This window comes from Pseudochaenichthys georgianus, chromosome 24, assembly GCF_902827115.2.
Source record: "Pseudochaenichthys georgianus chromosome 24, fPseGeo1.2, whole genome shotgun sequence".
Classification (NCBI taxonomy): Eukaryota; Metazoa; Chordata; class Actinopteri; order Perciformes; family Channichthyidae; genus Pseudochaenichthys; species Pseudochaenichthys georgianus.
The window spans coordinates 29,420,919-29,446,360 of NC_047526.1; the positions used below are offsets into that span (position 1 = coordinate 29,420,919).

Consider the following 25,442-nt stretch of genomic DNA (forward strand, 5'->3'; position numbering starts at 1 on the left):
AAAAACAGTGGGCATTAAACCTCCATGGCACAAAAAAAACATTTGTCCTAACTGAAATGTGAGGTTTATATAACTGGTCTGTTGTTGTCGAAAGCTGCAGGGGTCAAACACTTTTACGCAATGTTCTGGCCTAAGCATACTACAATTGGCCTGACTGGAGTGGTAGAAGGTCAAATTGAACATTGAAAATTCACAACTGCTGCTCCACTGCTCCAATTTGAAAGAAACAGGAGGTATGACACGTGACGCATGTCGGGACTAACCAGCCCGAGGGTTACCAGCTGTTTTCTTTTCTGAGGACAGAGTATTTTATGATATTTGATATTAAATATGTGTAAAACTGAGGTTCCTTTCTTGTTTTTACTTCCCATTTGAATTGCTTGTCAAATGGATGTTCGCTTGGATGTTCTGCTCTGTGAAATTAAGCCGAAGCTGAAAATATGTTTGCCGTTTTTAGTCACCTTCCATTTTCAGAAATTAAGATACTACGCCGTTATACGTCAGCTTATTAATCACAATGTGACGTAAAAAAGCTGATCTGGATTCAGTAGTGACTGCAAACAGCCATATTTTTAGATGTGACTAATGAAACATTTGACTGTTTGCCGTCCTTTTTCTTAAATGGTAAAAAAGTGAAAGCTAGGAATTAGTTGCCAATTTCTCCAAATGGATGCCAATGACAACCATTACAGTCCAAGCCTGAATGGATATTTAAATATAAAGATATAATTGATTATTACAGTAGCTTCAACTGCAGTAAACCCAACCTACGACAGACACAATAGTGAAGAGTCTTGTGAATCTCTGCATTGAAAGCCTGACAAGCATACGTTTCTTTCTCTGGAACACCTGGACACTCGCTGACATTTACTTTAAAACGCATGCCGTCACACCTTGTTCAGTCTTGGGTGTCTCCATAAGACAATAAATAAGTAAATAGTGGAGAAAACACTCAGGCACACACAGCATGAACGAGGGATCCAGTCCATTTACCACAGCTCTTCCATGCCTAAAAATAAGCGACTGAAGCTGCAGGCATCATATAGAAAGATACTGTTCAGGGTCCTCAGAGAGATTTGTCGCACTAATTCCATTCTCCGCACAAGTATTGGTGTATTAACAGCTAAAGATATTAGGTACTGAAAAAGCAACAATTCAATTAGGACGTGGGATTTTGCAGCTTATACAGTATTCTTTCTTAACAAGTCGATTCATCTTGTAAAGATCAAGGAGCAAAATTGAACTTTTTCCACAAGGTTTATGAGAATATAACCATCCAGACGGAGGCCGCCAGCTATGAAGATGACAACAAATTGCCTTAGGGGATGTACAGAATTACAATTAGCAATGTCAGTGCGTCAATGGATGCTAAACTGTTTAACAGATAATTGCATTGCGCCTGTCAGGGCTGAAGGTCTGTCGATGTCGGGTTGCAATGGTGAAAAGAAAACCATTAAATCGGATAAAATGTAAGCACTCAAACCATTAATATGTCTTCATCAATCAGGGTCTATGCAGGAATCCTGAAGTCAAATGTAAGACCTTTTAAAAGACCCTTTTCATACATTTTAAGACCTCATCGCCACTTGGAGTTTTAACCGGTTCCATTGGCGACACACTGTACCTCACATTGACTATACACAGTATTGATTGTCCCTTCCTCTTTTCCTTCCAACCATCTGGACGCAAACTTGCATTCCCCATAACGATGTTGTTTAACAACCGGCGTAAACGGACCGTCGCGCGCTATCAAGCAGTGAGCGTGCGATGTCCTGTTCAGGTGACGTCAAATCCAACTGGATGCCATAAATAAACTACACAGAATCACACTACACACCTACGCCATGATTACATTCAGGCAGACTGTAGAACACAACCTCTTTGGACCATTTATATACTTATTGAAAACAAGCTACAACATTTAATACCTTGGAAAATGCCGTTTAATACTTTTTAATAGCCTTAATTTTGGCTAAATTGATTTATCAACTTTTAATACTTTTTAAGACCCCGCGGACCCCCTGCCTGTCAATCCAATCACATTCAATAGAGCAAAATGTCAGTAGAATAACAAAGCCCACCCTCAGTCAGCTGTGCTCCGGCAGCAGCGATGAAGCCACTTGGTGCTCTGCGAGAGCCACCTCCGCACACCACCTCTAATCTGTGCCAATCAGATGATGCTAAACAGCCATTTGTTGTTGAGTTAGGCACCAGTGCACGCCCCCTCCTCATTCCAACAGCCAGTGCAGACCCGAGCAAAATGCTGGCAACGGAGCAAGAAGCAAGGCACAGCAGTGATGGTGACAGAAATAGCAGAGTAGTGAATAATAGAGAAAAAGAACTGTGGTGTATTAACATGGGGCTCGGGGCTGATGCAATGTAGAGAGATAAAGAAAGGGCGTGAAGAGAGGGCGGCGAGGGAGAGGATGGAGAAGATGTGTGCAAGGAAATAAATAAATAAAGAAAGTGGGGAGTTTAGGAGAGGAAACATTCTGTAAAAAAAGGAAAACAAAGCGGCAAACTGAGAGGATGTGAGAGAAAAACTAAATTACAGCCCAGAATTTGTTATAGGGCCTATTCAAATTTCATTCTATGTTTTAGAATCAATATATACATCTAGATGATAACATATAACCCAGTAGGAAGTACATCTCAACACCTCACTAGCTCCGTTTCAATTCTGTTCTACCTAGTGACAGGGTATTTTTCATTCATATGAAACAAGGTCCCAGAGTAAATGGGGATGTGTTGTTATCCATTGCCCCAACGTACCGGTGACTTCTTTAGCCACTGAGAGAAAGCCATGGATTACAGACTTAGAAAAGAGCTGCAGATTGTCCAAAATGGCGCTGCTGTGCGTGGGCAGGAGCAGCACTGCAGTAAGGAGAGGAGTGAGTAGGAGAACTGAAAGCTGCTCACTCTTCAATATGTGTGTTTGTGTGGCTTCAAAGCAAGAGAACAGAGTATGTATATAGACAGACAGCAGCATGGACAGCAGAGGAGAAAAGACATGTATGAAAAATGACAGGAAGTAAGGAAAGGATATGAATGAATGAAGCCAGAGAGGAATAATACAGCTTCTCACCTGAGCTGTCAATCTTAGTGTATGCACATTAAGCTGAATTCTTTTCCAACCCTTCCTTTTCTCAAACAATAAAATAAGCTTTTCCCAAACATTCACTAGAGAGAATGGTTTGTTGTGTACGAGGAGAAACAGAGATTTTGCAAAAATAATGGTGAATCCCTCTCCAGTCAAAAATATTATTCTCGCCACCGTCTCTGTAATGTGTCTTAATGTCAATATATATATACAGTAAATCATAACATTGCAATCATAAATAATGATTTATCAGCACTGCACACAGCAGTCATATAAGCCGCCAACAAAGGCCAATGTCTTACCTTTTCGGATAACGTAACTTCTTGTTATTTATTGGTCAACATACTCCAAAATGTCAAATATGCTTGAGGTCATTTTGGCCCGCCTGTTTATCTCTTTGGCTCTGATGGAAACTACCGTACTTTTCGGACTATAAGCCGCGACTTTTCCCCCCATTTTGTTTGTGTACAGCTAACGGCCACTAGGGAACCTCCTAAATCTATGGATTTTACAGGTAAAATTAACCACCTTTAACTCTATGGACTCTATGACCGGTCCGCGCCCGCCACCCTTTAAGCGGCGGGCTCCAGCAGGAAAAACTGGAGGCCGGAAAAGAGTCAGACAGGTAGCGCGCCAAGTAAAAGGTGGAAACAGAGAGACAGAACGAGAACAAGACAGACGGACGATTTAGCTGCTGCGGCTTATATGCAGGTGCGCTTTATAGTCCGAAAAGTACGGTGTATGCTTTTGGATCAGTTGATCGTTAATCAGTCTGCATAATAGCAGCAACTCCATTACAACCTTAAAAGGAGCAAGTCAAGCCATTTATTTTGAATTACAAGATGCAAATGGCTGCATCTTATCCGAGGGGGGGAAGACAAACTAAAGGGGCTTATTGTAACTGTTTATACCTTGCAAAAAGCTGTAGATAAAGTAAAAGTGTAATACACGTGGCTGTGACGTGCAGTGAACAATTGATAAGGAAACCTGGTTCCTTCCTGTTGCTTTCCAACAGCTTTGCTTCAGCCAAGAAAGCGGCCTTACATCCCAACAGGAAACACATCTCTGCCACTTCCTGTTTCCCGTGAGGAAGTGACAGGGCAGACAGGGAATGGGTACGTTTGTCAAACACAGGATTAAGTCTCGGTGTGGCCGTGACTTTCGAGAAAAGAAAACACTTGCAAACTGGTTCTGCAAAAGCTCAATGAACGGCTTAAGTGTTAATGTGTGTTAACACTACTCTGCTGTTTCTACAACACAACGAACTGTTCCCATTAGCGCTACCTGCTGCTGCTATTCTTAACTTGTACTACTGTAACTCAGAGACTTAACATTAAGTGTGATTTATAAGAGTAAAAAGGAGGTTCCTATACTCTATGTTTCACAAAATACTTTATACAAATGCTTTTGCTTATTGAATCTGTGTTGTCTACTTATTCCACCCTTTTACCGTTTAGCCTAGGCAGCATCTGTATGCGACATCTATATACATAAACACAGAAACATGGTAGAGGCAATAACAGGATATACCATACCTGCAACAAACGTTAAGCCTGGTTTCACAAGCTGTGCAGGTTTAACTGCCACACAAAACCAGTTGTATTGTAAAATCACAAGCATATCCTATCACAGTAGAGTTCACAACATGTAACCGTATATTGCACAAACGTAAGCCGTAATTCTAAATTCATGCTGGCAACAAACATCTGTCATCATCTATTTAAGAGGCATTTGAACAGTTGCAAAGAATAGTGTTCTTACCCAAATTTTTCATAATCATTCATTAAATGGGCCATCGGCAACAAAAATAAAGAGTAACCGTGAAATTGTATTCTATGAATTGTATCTTTTTGTCCATGTAAATGTTATCTGTATTGAGCCTATCTATCCAGAACATTCTCCAAACACTGTGGGGAGAGCCCCTGCACAAGATCATCTGCCCAAACAAGCAGCCCACGTCTTTAAAATGGGTCAAAAGGGGAAACATTTCAATAATGAGCCGCAGAATCTTCCGGTTTGACCTAGAAAGCTGGCGAAGCAACAACGTACATGTCATACTTCTCTCTCTCTCTCTCTCTCTCTCTCTGTCTGTCTGCAGCTATTAGCCATAAGGCAGCAAAGGTGAATAATATCCGACTCCACATGACAAACCATTTACTGAAATTGACGGCGGTGACCCATGGTGAGTCAGAGGCCATTGTCAAAACCTACACACTGATAATACACCCTGTGGAAGGACGGAATACATTGCCGTATTAGTATTAGTGCTCCGGCTGACAGGTAGGCAGAGGTTTTTGCCCAATTATAGAGGGAAAGGGATGAAGCTAGATAAGGCGGGCCACTAGAACAGAACCTAATGAGGACGCGGTATGATTGCTACGGGACTGGATAGACACGCGCTCCTTTTGTGCCCACAGTGAGCGCATTCGATTGGTAGAGAACGGCCGAGTTGAAGTGGCACAGAGCGATAGAGATGGATGGGGAGAGATAATGGAAGTGAGAAGGATTGATTCCTCACTCAGTGTGAGAGCATGTGGGAGGAGATGAGATGTTGAGACTGAAAGTGGGAAAGAGAGAGATGGATACAGAAAGAGAGTAGTCAGTCCATCCAGTCAACTACCCTCGCTCTCCCTTTTTTATCCGTCCGTCCATCCAACTGATCACGCCGCAGCTAGCAGAGGCAGCGCTGGGGGAATCGTCCATAATGATACAAGTCCTCAAAGTATAGTCCCCCCCTGCATGCAATACATTAAAGCCTGTAATACAACCAACACCGTGCAGTGTAGCGTTTCACTGGAGGGAGAACAAAACCTGGAAAACAATGCCCAACACAGAACGGCAAGGGAGTGCTCAACGAGACCGTTTCCATTCAGACATTTAATGGATCCGTGTGGATAGCTGTTCATTGTACCAGACTGAAAAGAGACGCAGTTATCCTTTACATCCACATATAGGAATGCATCCTTACGTAATCAGTGGTGCACTTTGTGAGACAGGTTGGTCGGTGAATCCCACAGAAGCAGTACACGATCCATTTAGCGTATATCACTGTACACGAAAAACATGGTCCTTGAAAAGGTGTTTTTTGAAGTTTGAGGTACAATTCCCCTCCTCTCCCTCCTGTTAGGAATATATAATAATAATTCCTTACATTTATTATAGCGCTTTTCAATGACTCAAAGCGCTTTTACATATACACACATATATGAATATGACTATAAATGCTACTTTGCCGCAGACACTGTGACTCTATGCCATCTGAACTGACACTCACTGCTGAGGGTGTCCGAGTGTGATTGGAATATGTGTACTGCGATGCTCTCTGTCCAAGTGCGTCCACACATGTATCTGCTTTTAAAGTACAACGAATACTGCAAATACATGTTTTAGGTGGTTTTGTTAAGCCTTATGTATCAGTGCAAAATATTTCCATAGCTTAAAGGCTCCAAGATAAAAAAAAATAAAACGCTTTTAATAAGCCTGAAACTGAACATGGCCTCTGTTGACTTGCATGTAGAGCAGGGGTGTCAAACTAAATTTCATCGTGGGCCACATTCGCATTTTGGTTGCACTCAAAGGGCCGGTTGTAACTTTAAGACTATATAAAAATACATATATAAATATTTAACGTATATAAAATAATGTATTATATATTACATTATTGGCTCTGCATTGGATTATTATCAGATAGGGTAATACCTTCATAATTAACTACGTCTGAAAGCAGAAGTCTAGGGCAAATAATTGTAAGTCTCTTCAGTGAGAATGTCACAAAATGATTTAAAAAGAAAAGCCCAATTCTGAGAAAAAAAGTCAAATTTGAGATGCATTGTGGGACATGGAGTTTATGGGCAACGTGCCTCCGTAAAGTAGCATGTAACCGTATAATAAACACATCATATTTTTTGCAAGCTCTTGTGGGGCCACATAAAATGAAGTCGCGGGACGGATTTGGCCCCCGGGCCTTGAGTTTGACACCCCTGATGTAGAGGAACACATGTGATATGGAACCATCATGGATTTAAATTGGATCCAATTACAAACATGTTTAACTGAAATCAATATATCTTACTATCTAAGATCATGGCATAAATACTTGGCTTGATCCAGTGCATTCCCCACAGTTTATATAAAACATTTAAAATAAAAACATATATTTAAGTGCAGTGTCATTATCCTCGCAAAATATGTTTTACTGTACAAAACAAATGTGGATTTCATCTTCTTTGAACGACTTCCAGACATCCACTAACTGTGGTGACCAATGGTGTTACTTGAACCCCAGCAGCGTTTAATAAAAAGCACTCAAGCACTTCATTTATTTTTGCTTTCTGTCTGATCTCTCATTATATCCTTTCTTCTACTTGCCATTATCATCTCCAGCACTTCCCTGGTGTGTTAGCAGCACTCTTTAAACTATCTCTCCTTCCTGGTCTCTCTCCCCCTCCCTACTTGTGTGAACATAGTAGTGTCTGTATCTGTGTGCGTGTGTGTGTGTGTGTGCGTGTGCGTGTGTGTGTGTGTGGGAGGAGGGAGGAGAGCAGCATCTCTGGCTGGAGGAGGAGGTGAGAGAGAAAGACGCTACAGAGGGAAAGAGAGAGAGAAGCACAGAATTTACTGGAACAAAACACGCCGTTTCAATCACATAGATACGAGCCGCCTACTCACCATGTTTTATCTCAAGGCAGATTACTCCTCATTTTAACAATATTTATATTATAATCCCTAAGTATATTGCATTATTTGTAACCTAGGACAACGAGAACATTATAATTTAGATTTTGCCACCCAAAGGAACTACTTGACTAGATAGATTAACTCCATATCTGAAGTAGGCGGAATTCACTTTTTGGTTACTAGGAAAGACCGGTTTACTTCATTTTGGATAATAGTACTAACAAATTGCAGTGTTTTTTTCCTTGCCAACAGATATTAGTGATTAAGGTATACAACAAATGCTCAATAAAATGGGAGGGAGTTTTGATTTCTTATTCCTCCTAGGGGAATGATCGGAAAAATTCCAATGCAGGACAGGTTTAGCCCCTATCCCATACGATACTTAATTGAGGAGCACATTTTTGAAAAATTACTCGTGGAGGTCGTAAGCTAACAGCGAATACACCATTTTTGACGATTTACATGTCGCAAATTACTCCAAACCACTCGGATATAGTTATTCCGATATTCACGAAACGTTGTATACATATTGCTATTATGATTGCACACATATTTCAAATTGCCTTCCATTAGCCCCGCCCCCCAGAAAGTCGGCCATTTTGAAAAATGTGCGTTTTTAGCCATTTTACGCACGTTCTTGCAAACTCCTCCTAGGGGAATGATCGGAAAAATTCCAATGCAGGACAGGTTCAGCCCCTATCCCATATGATACTTAATTGAGGAGCACATTTTTGAAAAATTACTCGTGGAGGTCGTAAGCTAACAGCGAATACACCATTTTTGACGATTTACATGTCACAAATTCATCCAAACTACTACATTTCCATTTTTGGAAACCTTTACAAAGTGGCACCGTAACTCAATTACCTGAAATTTTGCCCACTTATTCGGGTGGACCTACTCTACATATTATGTCCTGGAACCCGAAAGCTCCACCTCCTTCATTTTTTTTAATTACCATAATGTTAAAAACAGTGAAATATTCACTTAAATTTCAAATTTTGGTTTTTCAACACCAAACTCAGTATACAGTATCGCCGGAGGGTCAGACACATTATCGTAGGGAATGAGCATGTTCAGTCGATAAATGTGGCCGTCATTACTCTAAACGTGTTTGCAAAAAGGCGGGGCTTAGATAGAAATTCTCATAATTCATCAACAATGTACCAAAAAAACACACATTTTGGTGGTAAGGTTCAGTCTGTATTGGGGAATAAGCACAAAAAGTAATATCCATTTTGGACTATAGGGGGCGCCAAAAACATGACAAATGTATAACTCATGAAATGATGGACGAAATCTTTTTTTTTTTTTTAGACATACTCTGGGGATGAGTATGGACTTATATTGAAAGTGTCACAACGAATGACAATTGTGGGCGTGGCCTGTACTTTTTTTTTTATGACGATGTGCTTAAATGTGTTTCGGTACGCAAAACTTGGGACACGCATCACAGCCATGACCTTTTCAGAATGTAAAAAAACCCCGTAATATTTCAAAAATACTGCTCACTAGCGCCCCCTATTGTGTGGTAGTCACATATAACTCTCAGAACTTCACGAATTTTAGTACAGACATTACTCATGGAATTGCGGACATATTTGTAGATACATCCATTAGCCCCGCCCCCTAGAAAGTCGGCCATTTTGAAAAATGTGCGTTTTTTCAGCCATTTTACACACGTTCTTGCGAACTCCTCCTAGGGGAATGATCGGAAACATTCCAATGCAGGACAGGTTTAGCCCCTATCCCATATGATACTTAATTGAGGAGCACATTTTTGAAAAATTACTCGTGAAGGTCGTAAGCTAACAGCGAATACACAATTTTGACGATTTACATGTCGCAAATTACTCTAAACCACTCGGATATAGTTATTCCGATATTCATGAAACGCTGTATACATATTGCTATTATGATTGCACAGATATTTCAGATTGCCTTCCATTAGCTCCGCCCCCCAGAAAGTCGGCCAATTTTGAAAAATGTGCGTTTTTCAGCCATTTTACGCACGTTCTTGCGAACTCCTCATAGGGGATGATCGGAAAAATTCCAATGCAGGACAGGTTCAGCCCCTATCCAATATGATACTTAATTGAGGAGCACATTTTTGAAAAATTACTCGTGGAGGTCGTAAGCTTACAGCGAATACACCATTTTTGACGATTTACATGTCACAAATTCATCCAAACTACTACATTTCCATTTTTGGAAACCTTTAAAAAGTGGCACCGTAACTCCGAATGACCTGAAATTGTGCCCACTTATTCGGGTGGACCTACTCTACATATTATGTCCTGGAACCCAAAGCTCCAACTTCTTGATTTTTTTTAAATTACCATAATGTTAAAAACAGTGAAATATACCTTAAATGTCCATGTTTTCTTTTTCAACGCCAAACTTAGTATACAGCATCAGTGGAGGGTCAGACACATTACTGTAGAAAATGAGCATGTTCAGTCGATAAATATGCCCGTCATTAATCTACATGCTCATCACTGCTGTCACTTCAGCCTTACATACTTTTACTTATAATTACAAAATTACATCTGTGTGCCATGTAGTACTTGTCATTTTGCATAATACTGTATATACTTATTACATTGCTGTTAACATTGTCATTTTTTAAATACTGTCTACACTTAATCTACAACTTCTCTCATATTATTGAATCTACATTGTGGTTGTTATATATTTATCTGTTATCTTGCACTTCTTTGCGTCTTAGGTTTACATTTTAATTGTTGCTGTGACGGACTGCGGAGCTGAGCAAAACACACACTAACAGTTAGACCAAACACACTTAGCTATTCCATCTACCTCTGGAACTAGCTAAACTAGTTATAAATATGTTTATTCTTCACTGTCGGCATATCGCTACCTGGTTGATGCAGGAAAAATGGTACCAACACAGTTGGCGCACATGCCTAAGATTTCCTGGTCAGAAACAAAGGAACGCAAAGTCAGGTAAACAATTTAGAGGGATGACAAACGGCTCATTTCGGAGGACTGAGGGGGGGGACCAGCAACCCTCCCCGACAGGCGCACGGACGCGAGGGCCCGCTCATCACTGCGCGCACAAGTGCGACCGCGGTTTAATTGTTATTATTTCTGGTCAAATAAAGTCTATCTCCAACACAACTAGAGGGAGACAATAAGATGGCTCACAGATTTAAACACTTCTGTGTGTCAGGTGTCCAACAAAACAAATGCATAAAATGACGGTGAAGTACCAGTGTGAAGTGCATGTGAATGTCATTTTCCAAATACAGTATTATAGCAATCCAATATAATAAGCATTAGATGAATAGATATGTTGTTTGTATAAAACTGACAAAAGAACTAAACTTGTAAATACTGTTGATCCATATTCAAACAAAACTCCTATGAAATATTGAACTGCTGTGCTCTCCACCATCACGTTAAACCGCTCACACAGGAGGAATCTGGGTCGAGGGTGCTCTGATAAATCAGGTCCGTACAACCAATTGGCCTCGTAACAGGGTGATTTATTATTTATTGCAAGCAGAGAGGATTTTGGGAGGGTGGGGGTTGGTCTGTTTGTTGGTAGATAGGTAGAATGCCAGCCTTATACATCCTTTATGGACCATTTGAAGTCATTTTATTACACAATTGACTTTCCTGATTTAAACATCGTTATGCTATGCATGTTTGAGATGTTGCTGACACAGATAGCTCCACATTGCACTGGTTGATTTGGGAATAGACTAGTTCATTGATCAAATGGAGAGCTGCTGGTGGTGGTGTAAGATACTTGTTTTTGCATCTGCAGCCCTGATTTTACAGAACACTAATTGTGCATGAGGTTCAGCTTTAGCATATGTATTGTTAAGATTTTGGGATATTGTGTCATGCATATTGTATTGTATTGTCCCATGCCATTCTGCTTAGGAAACCCCATTACATACGGTAATAAACACATTAATTCAGGCTGTCCATCCATCCTTGAGACAGACAGGTGGCGGCTAAACGGACACAATGTTCAAAATAGTGTTGCACGGTGTACCGATACTTGAAAGGTACCGCGATACCCTGCCGTTAAAAACGTTACGATTCCTCCGTTTCATTAGTATCGGTACTTTTAGAATGACGGGGAAAAAAGTACTCCGGTGAGAAAGCACTGTTTTAATAAGAGCCGTGTGTGTTCAGCGCTGCTTCTGCAGCCGTGCCTGCAGTCCCTCCCCTCTCAAGCACGCTCTAAGTCCCTCCCCTCTCTCGTGCACGCGCTAGCTGCCAGAGCATGTGAGAAAACGAGAAGCATGGCTGCAAGTGGGAGTGCAACTGCCGCTGCGCCTCGGCTTGCTGACAAAAAAGACGCCAGAAGCGAAATTTGGAAGTATTTGAGCGATATCTCTGACAGTGAGGGCAAGCCTACGGACACCACGAGGCCTGTCTGTGAGAAATGTTTTAATTTTATTTAATACGAATTCTTGTCATTTATTTTATTTATTGTTCTCATTGTTTAAAAGTTTGTGTTATGGTTCTGGTGTGAAATAAAGCGCAATAATTGCATTTAAGACGGTTTCCCTTTTAAAGAAAAGTATCGAAAAATAATCGCAATTCTTGACTTGGTATCGGAACCAAAATGTTGGTATCGTGACAACACTAGTTCAAACAATTCCTGGATCACAAAAACAGTGGGCATTAAACCTCCATGGCACAAAAAAAACATTTGTCCTAACTGAAATGTGAGGTTTATATAACTGGTCTGTTGTTGTCGAAAGCTGCAGGGGTCAAACACTTTTACGCAATGTTCTGGCCTAAGCATACTACAATTGGCCTGACTGGAGTGGTAGAAGGTCAAATTGAACATTGAAAATTCACAACTGCTGCTCCACTGCTCCAATTTGAAAGAAACAGGAGGTATGACACGTGACGCATGTCGGGACTAACCAGCCCGAGGGTTACCAGCTGTTTTCTTTTCTGAGGACAGAGTATTTTATGATATTTGATATTAAATATGTGTAAAACTGAGGTTCCTTTCTTGTTTTTACTTCCCATTTGAATTGCTTGTCAAATGGATGTTCGCTTGGATGTTCTGCTCTGTGAAATTAAGCCGAAGCTGAAAATATGTTTGCCGTTTTTAGTCACCTTCCATTTTCAGAAATTAAGATACTACGCCGTTATACGTCAGCTTATTAATCACAATGTGACGTAAAAAAAGCTGATCTGGATTCAGTAGTGACTGCAAACAGCCATATTTTTAGATGTGACTAATGAAACATTTGACTGTTTGCCGTCCTTTTTTCTTAAATGGTAAAAAGTGAAAGCTAGGAATTAGTTGCCAATTTCTCCAAATGGATGCCAATGACAACCATTACAGTCCAAGCCTGAATGGATATTTAAATATAAAGATATAATTGATTATTACAGTAGCTTCAACTGCAGTAAACCCAACCTACGACAGACACAATAGTGAAGAGTCTTGTGAATCTCTGCATTGAAAGCCTGACAAGCATACGTTTCTTTCTCTGGAACACCTGGACACTCGCTGACATTTACTTTAAAACGCATGCCGTCACACCTTGTTCAGTCTTGGGTGTCTCCATAAGACAATAAATAAGTAAATAGTGGAGAAAACACTCAGGCACACACAGCATGAACGAGGGATCCAGTCCATTTACCACAGCTCTTCCATGCCTAAAAATAAGCGACTGAAGCTGCAGGCATCATATAGAAAGATACTGTTCAGGGTCCTCAGAGAGATTTGTCGCACTAATTCCATTCTCCGCACAAGTATTGGTGTATTAACAGCTAAAGATATTAGGTACTGAAAAAGCAACAATTCAATTAGGACGTGGGATTTTGCAGCTTATACAGTATTCTTTTCTTAACAAGTCGATTCATCTTGTAAAGATCAAGGAGCAAAATTGAACTTTTTCCACAAGGTTTATGAGAATATAACCATCCAGACGGAGGCCGCCAGCTATGAAGATGACAAACAAATTGCCTTAGGGGATGTACAGAATTACAATTAGCAATGTCAGTGCGTCAATGGATGCTAAACTGTTTAACAGATAATTGCATTGCGCCTGTCAGGGCTGAAGGTCTGTCGATGTCGGGTTGCAATGGTGAAAAGAAAACCATTAAATCGGATAAAATGTAAGCACTCAAACCATTAATATGTCTTCATCAATCAGGGTCTATGCAGGAATCCTGAAGTCAAATGTAAGACCTTTTAAAAGACCCTTTTCATACATTTTAAGACCTCATCGCCACTTGGAGTTTTAACCGGTTCCATTGGCGACACACTGTACCTCACATTGACTATACACAGTATTGATTGTCCTTCCTCTTTTCCTTCCAACCATCTGGACGCAAACTTGCATTTCCCCATAACGATGTTGTTTAACAACCGGCGTAAACGGACCGTCGCGCGCTATCAAGCAGTGAGCGTGCGATGTCCTGTTCAGGTGACGTCAAATCCAACTGGATGCCATAAATAAACTACACAGAATCACACTACACACCTACGCCATGATTACATTCAGGCAGACTGTAGAACACAACCTCTTTGGACCATTTATATACTTATTGAAAACAAGCTACAACATTTAATACCTTGGAAAATGCCGTTTAATACTTTTTAATAGCCTTAATTTTGGCTAAATTGATTTATCAACTTTTAATACTTTTTAAGACCCCGCGGACCCCCTGCCTGTCAATCCAATCACATTCAATAGAGCAAAATGTCAGTAGAATAACAAAGCCCACCCTCAGTCAGCTGTGCTCCGGCAGCAGCGATGAAGCCACTTGGTGCTCTGCGAGAGCCACCTCCGCACCACCACCTCTAATCTGTGCCAATCAGATGATGCTAAACAGCCATTTGTTGTTGAGTTAGGCACCAGTGCACGCCCCCTCCTCATTCCAACAGCCAGTGCAGACCCGAGCAAAATGCTGGCAACGGAGCAAGAAGCAAGGCACAGCAGTGATGGTGACAGAAATAGCAGAGTAGTGAATAATAGAGAAAAAGAACTGTGGTGTAATTAACATGGGGGCTCGGGGCTGATGCAATGTAGAGAGATAAAGAAAGGGCGTGAAGAGAGGGCGGCGAGGGAGAGGATGGAGAAGATGTGTGCAAGGAAATAAATAAATAAAGAAGTGGGGAGTTTAGGAGAGGAACATTCTGTAAAAAAAGGAAAACAAAGCGGCAAACTGAGAGGATGTGAGAGAAAACTAAATTACAGCCCAGAATTTGTTATAGGGCCTATTCAAATTTCATTCTATGTTTTTAGAAATCAATATATACATCTAGATGATAACATATAACCCAGTAGGAAGTACATCTCAACACCTCACTAGCTCCGTTTCAATTCTGTTCTACCTAGTGACAGGGTATTTTTTCATTCATATGAAACAAGGTCCCAGAGTAAATGGGGATGTGTTGTTATCCATTGCCCCAACGTACCGGTGACTTCTTTAGCCACTGAGAGAAAGCCATGGATTACAGACTTTAGAAAAGAGCTGCAGATTGTCAAAATGGCGCTGCTGTGCGTGGGCAGGAGCAGCACTGCAGTAAGGAGAGGAGTGAGTAGGAGAACTGAAAGCTGCTCACTCTTCAATATGTGTGTTTGTGTGGCTTCAAAGCAAGAGAACAGAGTATGTATATAGACAGACAGCAGCATGGACAGCAGAGGAGAAAAGACATGTATGAAAAATGACAGGAAGTAAGGAAAGGATATGAATGAATGAAGCCAGAGAGGAATAATACAGCTTCTCACCTGAGCTGTCAATCTTAGTGTATGCACATTAAGCTGAATTCTTTTCCAACCCTTCCTTTTCTCAAACAATAAAATAAGCTTTTCCCAAACATTCACTAGAGAGAATGGTTTGTTGTGTACGAGGAGAAACAGAGATTTTGCAAAAATAATGGTGAATCCCTCTCCAGTCAAGAAATATTATTCTCGCCACCGTCTCTGTAATGTGTCTTAAATGTCAATATATATATATACAGTAAATCATAACATTGCAATCATAAAATAATGATTTTATCAGCACTGCACACAGCAGTCATATAAGCCGCCAACAAAGGCCAATGTCTTACCTTTTCGGATAACGTAACTTCTTGTTATTTATTGGTCAACATACTCCAAAATGTCAAATATGCTTGAGGTCATTTTGGCCCGCCTGTTTATCTCTTTGGCTCTGATGGAAACTACCGTACTTTTCGGACTATAAGCCGCGACTTTTTCCCCCCATTTTGTTTGTACAGCTAACGGCCACTAGGGAACCTCCTAAATCTATGGATTTTACAGGTAAAATGAACCACCTTTAACTCTATGGACTCTATGACCGGTCCGCGCCCGCCACCTTTAAGCGGCGGGCTCCAGCAGGAAAAACTGGAGGCCGGAAAAGAGTCAGACAGGTAGCGCGCCAAAGTAAAAGTGGAACAGAGAGACAGAACGAGAACAAGACAGACGGACGATTTAGCTGCTGCGGCTTATATGCAGGTGCGCTTTATAGTCCGAAAAGTACGGTGTATGCTTTTGGATCAGTTGATCGTTAATCAGTCTGCATAATAGCAGCAACTCCATTACAACCTTAAAAGGAGCAAGTCAAGCCATTTATTTTGAATTACAAGATGCAAATGGCTGCATCTTATCCGAGGGGGGGAAGACAAACTAAAGGGGCTTATTGTAACTGTTTATACCTTGCAAAAAGCTGTAGATAAAGTAAAAGTGTAATACACGTGGCTGTGACGTGCAGTGAACAATTGATAAGGAAACCTGGTTCCTTCCTGTTGCTTTCCAACAGCCTTTGCTTCAGCCAAGAAAGCGGCCTTACATCCCAACAGGAAACACATCTCTGCCACTTCCTGTTTCCCGTGAGGAAGTGACAGGGCAGACAGGGAATGGGTACGTTTGTCAAACACAGGATTAAGTCTCGGTTGGCGTGACTTTCGAGAAAAGAAAACACTTGCAAACTGGTTCTGCAAAAGCTCAATGAACGGCTTAAGTGTTAATGTGTGTTAACACTACTCTGCTGTTTCTACAACACACGAACTGTTCCCATTAGCGCTACCTGCTGCTGCTATTCTTAACTTGTACTACTGTAACTCAGAGACTTAACATTAAAGTGTGATTTATTAAGAGTAAAAAGGAGGTTCCTATACTCTATGTTTCACAAAATACTTTATACAAATGCTTTTGCTTATTGAATCTGTGTTGTCTACTTATTCCACCTTTTACCGTTTAGCCCTAGGCAGCATCTGTATGCGACATCTATATACATAAACACAGAAACATGGTAGAGGCAATAACAGGATATACCATACCTGCAACAAACGTTAAGCCTGGTTTCACAAGCTGTGCAGGTTTAACTGCCACACAAACCAGTTGTATTGTAAAATCACAAGCATATCCTATCACAGTAGAGTTCACAACATGTAACCGTATATTGCACAAACGTAAGCCGTAATTCTAAATTCATGCTGGCAACAAACATCTGTCATCATCTATTTAAGAAGGCATTTGAACAGTTGCAAAGAATAGTGTTCTTACCCAAATGTTTTCATAATCATTCATTAAATGGGCCATCGGCAACAAAATAAAGAGTACCGTGAAATTGTATTCTATGAATTGTATCTTTTTGTCCATGTAAATGTTATCTGTATTGAGCCTATCTATCCAGAACATTCTCCAAACACTGTGGGGAGAGCCCCTGCACAAGATCATCTGCCCAAACAAGCAGCCCACGTCTTTAAAATGGGTCAAAAGGGGAAACATTTCAATAATGAGCCGCAGAATCTTCCGGTTTGACCTAGAAAGCTGGCGAAGCAACAACGTACATGTCATACTTCTCTCTCTCTCTCTCTCTCTCTCTCTGTCTGTCTGCAGCTATTAGCCATAAGGCAGCAAAGGTGAATAATATCCGACTCCACATGACAAACCATTTACTGAAATTGACGGCGGTGACCCATGGTGAGTCAGAGGCCATTGTCAAAACCTACACACTGATAATACACCCTGTGGAAGGACGGAATACATTGCCGTATTAGTATTAGTGCTCCGGCTGACAGGTAGGCAGAGGTTTTTGCCCAATTATAGAGGGAAAGGGATGAAGCTAGATAAGGCGGGCCACTAGAACAGAACCTAATGAGGACGCGGTATGATTGCTACGGGACTGGATAGACACGCGCTCCTTTTGTGCCCACAGTGAGCGCATTCGATTGGTAGAGAACGGCCGAGTTGAAGTGGCACAGAGCGATAGAGATGGATGGGGAGAGATAATGGAAGTGAGAAGGATTGATTCCTCACTCAGTGTGAGAGCATGTGGGAGGAGATGAGATGTTGAGACTGAAAGTGGGAAAGAGAGAGATGGATACAGAAAGAGAGTAGTCAGTCCATCCAGTCAACTACCCTCGCTCTCCCTTTTTTATCCGTCCGTCCATCCAACTGATCACGCCGCAGCTAGCAGAGGCAGCGCTGGGGGAATCGTCCATAATGATACAAGTCCTCAAAGTATAGTCCCCCCCTGCATGCAATACATTAAAGCCTGTAATACAACCAACACCGTGCAGTGTAGCGTTTCACTGGAGGGAGAACAAAACCTGGAAAACAATGCCCAACACAGAACGGCAAGGGAGTGCTCAACGAGACCGTTTCCATTCAGACATTTAATGGATCCGTGTGGATAGCTGTTCATTGTACCAGACTGAAAAGAGACGCAGTTATCCTTTACATCCACATATAGGAATGCATCCTTACGTAATCAGTGGTGCACTTTGTGAGACAGGTTGGTCGGTGAATCCCACAGAAGCAGTACACGATCCATTTAGCGTATATCACTGTACACGAAAAACATGGTCCTTGAAAAGGTGTTTTTTGAAGTTTGAGGTACAATTCCCCTCCTCTCCCTCCTGTTAGGAATAATAATAATAATAATTCCTTACATTTATTATAGCGCTTTTTCAATGACTCAAAGCGCTTTTACATATACACACATATATGAATATGACTATAAATGCTACTTTGCCGCAGACACTGTGACTCTATGCCATCTGAACTGACACTCACTGCTGAGGGTGTCCGAGTGTGATTGGAATATGTGTATACTGCGATGCTCTCTGTCCAAGTGCGTCCACACATGTATCTGCTTTTAAAGTACAACGAATACTGCAAATACATGTTTTAGGTGGTTTTGTTAAGCCTTATGTATCAGTGCAAAATATTTCCATAGCTTAAAGGCTCCAAGATAAAAAAAAATAAAACGCTTTTAATAAGCCTGAAACTGAACATGGCCTCTGTTGACTTGCATGTAGAGCAGGGGTGTCAAACTAAATTTCATCGTGGGCCACATTCGCATTTTGGTTGCACTCAAAGGGCCGGTTGTAACTTTAAGACTATATAAAAATACATATATAAATATTTAACGTATATAAAATAATGTATTATATATTACATTATTGGCTCTGCATTGGATTATTATCAGATAGGGTAATACCTTCATAATTAACTACGTCTGAAAGCAGAAGTCTAGGGCAAATAATTGTAAGTCTCTTCAGTGAGAATGTCACAAAATGATTTAAAAAGAAAAGCCCAATTCTGAGAAAAAAAGTCAAATTTGAGATGCATTGTGGGACATGGAGTTTATGGGCAACGTGCCTCCGTAAAGTAGCATGTAACCGTATAATAAACACATCATATTTTTTGCAAGCTCTTGTGGGGCCACATAAAATGAAGTCGCGGGACGGATTTGGCCCCCGGGCCTTGAGTTTGACACCCCTGATGTAGAGGAACACATGTGATATGGAACCATCATGGATTTAAATTGGATCCAATTACAAACATGTTTAACTGAAATCAATATATCTTACTATCTAAGATCATGGCATAAATACTTGGCTTGATCCAGTGCATTCCCCACAGTTTATATAAAACATTTAAAATAAAAACATATATTTAAGTGCAGTGTCATTATCCTCGCAAAATATGTTTTACTGTACAAAACAAATGTGGATTTCATCTTCTTTGAACGACTTCCAGACATCCACTAACTGTGGTGACCAATGGTGTTACTTGAACCCCAGCAGCGTTTAATAAAAAGCACTCAAGCACTTCATTTATTTTTGCTTTCTGTCTGATCTCTCATTATATTCCTTTCTTCTACTTGCCATTATCATCTCCAGCACTTCCCTGGTGTGTTAGCAGCACTCTTTAAACTATCTCTCCTTCCTGGTCTCTCTCCCCCTCCCTACTTGTGTGAACATAGTAGTGTCTGTATCTGTGTGCGTGTGTGTGTGTGTGTGTGCGTGTGCGTGTGTGTGTGTGTGGGAGGAGGGAGGAGAGCAGCATCTCTGGCTGGAGGAGGAGGTGAGAGAGAAAGACGCTACAGAGGGAAAGAGAGAGAGAAGCACAGAATTTACTGGAACAAAACACGCCGTTTCAATCACATAGATACGAGCCGCCTACTCACCATGTTTTATCTCAAGGCAGATTACTCCTCATTTTAACAATATATTATATTATAATCCCTAAGTATATTGCATTATTTGTAACCTAGGACAACGAGAACATTATAATTTAGATTTTGCCACCCAAAGGAACTACTTGACTAGATAGATTAACTCCATATCTGAAGTAGGCGGAATTCACTTTTTGGTTACTAGGAAAGACCGGTTTACTTCATTTTGGATAATAGTACTAACAAATTGCAGTGTTTTTTTCCTTGCCAACAGATATTAGTGATTAAGGTATACAACAAATGCTCAATAAAATGGGAGGGAGTTTTGATTTCTTATGGGTCCAGTGTTTCCCCTGGGATGGAGTCACAGCGGTGCTAAGGCACGCGGGCCCAGCCAAATGTGAGCATGGAGCGTGTGGAATTTGTTAGTGTGTGTGCGTGTGAAGTGCGCCCTGCCAATGTGTTTCTATGTGTTAGCCAGCACAAGAAAGGCTCTTGAGGCCTAGGCTAGTACATACAGTACAGTGGCAATGTCTCAAGATTGAGCAAAATACACCTTTATTGAACATACAGTAACACAAATACTACAAATCCACATAAACAATCAAAAAGGGTCTGTGCCCCCAATCCATGCATTTCCCCCTCTCCACCTCCATCTCCCTCCGTCTTCCACTCCTCCACCTCCTTTTTTTTTTTGGTGGATGTGGTCATTGATTAGCTGCAGTTACAGGGGAATACACACATGCAGGATAATTGAATGCTCTATGGGATCGTATAATTCTCCGCCAATCTCCAGAACTGCTGTGTCGTACAAAATAATAATCACTGGACACATTTGGCTCGCTAAACAGTTTAGTTACGGTGATTATGTAGTGGATTAACTAATAAACTATTTTAGAAAATAAAACAAAACTTCCATTTCGAATTACAAACACCTATAATTAAAAGAAACTATACTTGAGGTGATTGTGTCCAAATGAAGTTATCTGTCTGCTTCAACTTGCTGCTGTCGCTCGCCAGGCAGATTTCCTTCAGCTCTGAAATTGACAGCTTTCCCGCGTATCGGTGGCGTGCAAAGTTGCCGCGAGCGCTAGGGCGCAACTTATTATTTAAAAAAAAATGTTGGTACCTGGCTGCGCCGCTGCTATTTGTATATAGGGGAAACACTGGGGTCACTTTTTCAATATACTACGACTACACATGCATAGCCACAGGTGGTTTGATGAAGAAAAAAGCGAGGAAATACATGTAAGAGATGAGATATACAATTGCATGGAAATAGGAAAAAGTGTCTGGTCATTAGTTCAAGAGGGCATGTAAAAAGGAATGTCTTCTGATAGAAATGTAACAGTAGCCAAATGTCTATCGTCAGCAAAATTCAACCAAAGGTGGAAACAATGACACAGACTAATATTGGTGTTCTTTCTCCTGTAAACGCTCCGTAATATAAGGGTCATTTACTTCAAAAGTGGCATTTTTTGCGAAGAATAAGTGAATCAGAAGAACAGTTTCCTTGTCAACTACAACCTGACGAATTTACCACAAACTAGACAAATCCAGCTTATTGTCAGCAGACCCTCAAACCCAACTGAGCCATTTGGATACTCACTGATGATTCTTTGTTGAAGCCAGTAACCTCAGAGACACATGCTCCCAGGTGACCCTGAAACAGAGACAGGTACTTATTAAGATAAAAAAAAGATTAACATATAACACGTCCCTTTGTATTCCAAAATGTTCTATATCTTGGCAGATACGTGCATTTTTTTAAAAGATTGGTAACAAATTACAATCCTTTTCCCCAACTGAACTCGACACTCAGGGGGGACTTGGTTCTGGCACAGAGGTCTGCCAAATACACAGTCTTCTCATTGGCTAAAAGCATTCAAGAAAACATTCAGGTAGTAGCTTCTCATGTTAAGCCCGAAAGTCGCTTTCCCCTAATAAAATGTCAAAATTCTCCCAGGTTATATCATATGACTGAGAGTTTTTGTAGTTCCAACAACTCTAACAGAGCAGAACATCTTCTCTCGAGCGATCACATCACACCAACTGGATTGATAGTAATAATCAGCTAATAATAACACTTTCAGCTCTACAATAAACAGAAACCTGACCAGTCCATGGCTATCCGTACCAACTGTGTTGCCTGAACTACAACATCCAGCCTAGACATATTACAATGCTAACAGGCACTGTGCATACCAGGACAAATTGTAATATTCCTCAAGACAAAACCTGTCCAAGATCACTGAAAAGTCAGAATTTGGTTTAGGTTTCAGGAAATACGTCCGTCTTTGGAGACTGGTTTTATTTGATACACTTCCCTAAAAGGCTAAACCCCCATGAGAACAATGGCCCACAACAGAGTCACGATGAAAAACATGGGGAAAAGAGCCGCCGCCAACAACAACAAGAGTCTTGGCTTTCCGTTTCAGATCGCAAATTCTTTACTGTAACCCAGGGAAAAGTGTTCATGACTAAACGACTGCCTGCTTTTGTTCCATTTCATCTGGTTATAATGACTGAAGGAGACACTCTGTATATCCCTACAAAATATGGGCCACACTCCCTATCTTTTGCACAGTGACATAAGATCTCTCAGCGTGTTAAATCAGCTTTAAAAGTATCTGAGAAAACATATCAGTGGCAACTTTGATGGAGTATCTAAAAATAGTTGCGTTTATCCAAGTTCAGAGAGCATCACAAGCCCACTAACAGGACTCTGAAACTCATCCGCATGACTGTAATGATGCATAGAGCCTAATTGTCACGGTCTAATGCATGTCATCCATTAGAGATGATACAGAAGGAACTGGTGCTCACAGCCAGCTTGTGTGAAAGCACAAAAGAAGAGTGCAAAGTGAAAAAACACAAACCTGCGAGAAAAAACATGCATGCTAACCAGAACAGTTAGACAAAGGTTGACAAGGGTGCAGGGAAAAGTGTATTCACAGCTCAAATATCAGGCAGTTCTTTCGAAACACACACCAACACAAACTTTTTTTATCCTTCCCTCTTGGCTACATTTCCTGGAGAAATAGCAGCAGCAGCAGTCGTCAACTCTTCAGACTATACAGTGGGGCAAAAAAGTATTTAGTCAGCCACCAATTGTGCAAGTTCTCCCACTTAAAAAGATGAGAGGCCTGTAATTTTCTTAGGTATTCCTAGGTATACTTCAACTATGAGAGACAGAATGAGAAGAAAAAAAAATCCAGAAAATCACATTGTCTGATTTTATAGAATTTATTTGCTTATTATGGTGGAAAATAAGTATTTGGTCAATAACAAAAGTTCATCTCAATACTTTGTTATATACAGGGGTGCACATGACTTTTTTGCCCTGGTTCTCAAAGGAGCACCTGGAGATGTTGCTTGGTGCTCATCCTTAAAATGAAATAAACCGTAACTTTTGAGGGGGTCTTGACTTTATTTGCCAGACACACGGCACTGAACACACAGAGGTGAACACAGAACACACATGCAGAGGTGAACACAAGACAACATTAGCACGACCAGTAATCCTACAAGCTGTCATCACTACCCTCCTGACTGTTCTCCTCACTGTCTTCCTCTCTGTCAGACATGGTTGCTGATGATGTAGGCCTACTACTTTCTCTTTGGTTGAGTCTGCGATTAGATGCTTGCAGCCAACAGCTGGTTTTGGGTCGAAAGTCTCTGTTGTCATCTTAGACAAGTGGATGTAATCAAATAAGTATGTCAACATAACCAATAACCTACCATAGCCAATAACAAATGAATGTAACTTATTTTATTTGTGGTGTTCATTCATATCTTATTTTATCTTAACATTTATTTATGCATTTTTTTTATCTCCAGTTTTATAGGATGTTTTTGGTTTACTGTCCTATAGTATACATTGGAATGATTTCAAACTTGTTTATCCCAATAATTATAAAGGAGTGCCTTGGAAATATGTGTTTACATAAATTGTGACCAAACCGTTTGAACTTAGACTAAAGTTAACTATCTAAACACTCAAGAGTCCTTTACCTCACTGAGCTGTAGTATTAGCCTCTCAGTATGACTGGAGAGGACTCTCCCTTCACATCATTGTAGAAACATCTTATTCTTACATCCGTTAGAGCAGCTAGCACCAGATGCTAATAACAACAGTGCCCTCCCTCTCTCCCTCGCTCACTCGCATTTTGGTTGTGAGTTGCGGGCGCCAGATAAGCCAACATCCCCCATTTTCATCACTTACAGCGCTCATCGTACAGGGTGAATGAAACGTGTAACCGGGGTGAAAAGGGTGTTACATTTACTTAATTATGAATATTGTTACATCAAGGCCGAAAATTAGGATTAGCACCAACGGTCAAAAATGTTTTTTTCCCTCCCAGAGCTGCCAGCGCAGCGCCTCCCCGGATCTGGCGCCCTAGGCGAACATCTATAACGCCAGTGCTACGTGCCGGCCCTGAGTTCATATGCAACTCGCAAATATCTTTCTCTCTCTCTCTCTCTCTCCTCTATTTTCCCTCCCTCTCCCTCTCAATTTTGGTACGCAAATGCGCACCAGTTATGTGCAGCCCTGGTTATATACCCTTTGTTGGCAATGACAGAGGTCAAACGTTTTCTGGAAGTCTTCACAAGGTTTTCACACACTGTTGCTGGTATTTTGGCCCATTCCTCCATGCAGATCTCCTCTAGAGCAGTGATGTTTTGGGGCTGTCGCTGGGCAACACAGACTTTCAACTCCCTCCAAAGATTTTCTATGGGGTTGAGATCTGGAGACTGGCTAGGCCACTCCAGGACCTTGAAATGCTTCTTACGAAGCCACTCCTTCGTTGCCCGGGTGGTGTGTTTGGGATCATTGTCATGCTGAAAGACCCAGCCACGTTTCATCTTCAATGCCCTTGCTGATGGAAGGAGGTTGTCACTCAAAATCTCACGATACATGGCCCCATTCATTCTTTCCTTTACACGGATCAGTCGTCCTGGTCCCTTTGCAGAAAAACAGCCCCAAAGCACGATGTTTCCACCCCCATGTTTCACAGTAGGTGTTCCTTGGATGCAACTCAGCATTCTTTCTCCTCCAAACACGTCTAGTTGAGTTTTTACCAAAAAGTTCTATTTTGGTTTCATCTGACCATATGACATTCTCCCAATCCTCTTCTGGATCATCTAAATGCTCTCTAGCAAACTTCAGACGGGCCTGGACATGTACTGGCTTAAGCAGGGGGACACGTCTGGCACTGCAGGATGTGAGTCCCTGGCGGCG

General features: G+C 41.1%; 1 protein-coding gene across 3 annotated transcripts in view; it reads right to left on the bottom strand.

Moving 5' to 3' along the window:
- sipa1l1 (signal-induced proliferation-associated 1 like 1) overlaps positions 1–25,442 on the bottom strand; it is a 117,332-nt gene that overhangs the window by 62,780 nt on the left and 29,110 nt on the right. For 2 of the 3 annotated variants that reach the window (XM_034075938.2, XM_071201878.1), the window contains one exon: positions 21,810–21,863. The exons of the other annotated variant lie outside the window; for it this stretch is intronic. The gene's annotated coding sequence lies outside the window, so the exon portion shown is untranslated. The remainder of the gene's footprint in view (positions 1–21,809; positions 21,864–25,442) is intronic. 3 annotated transcript variants of the gene reach the window in all.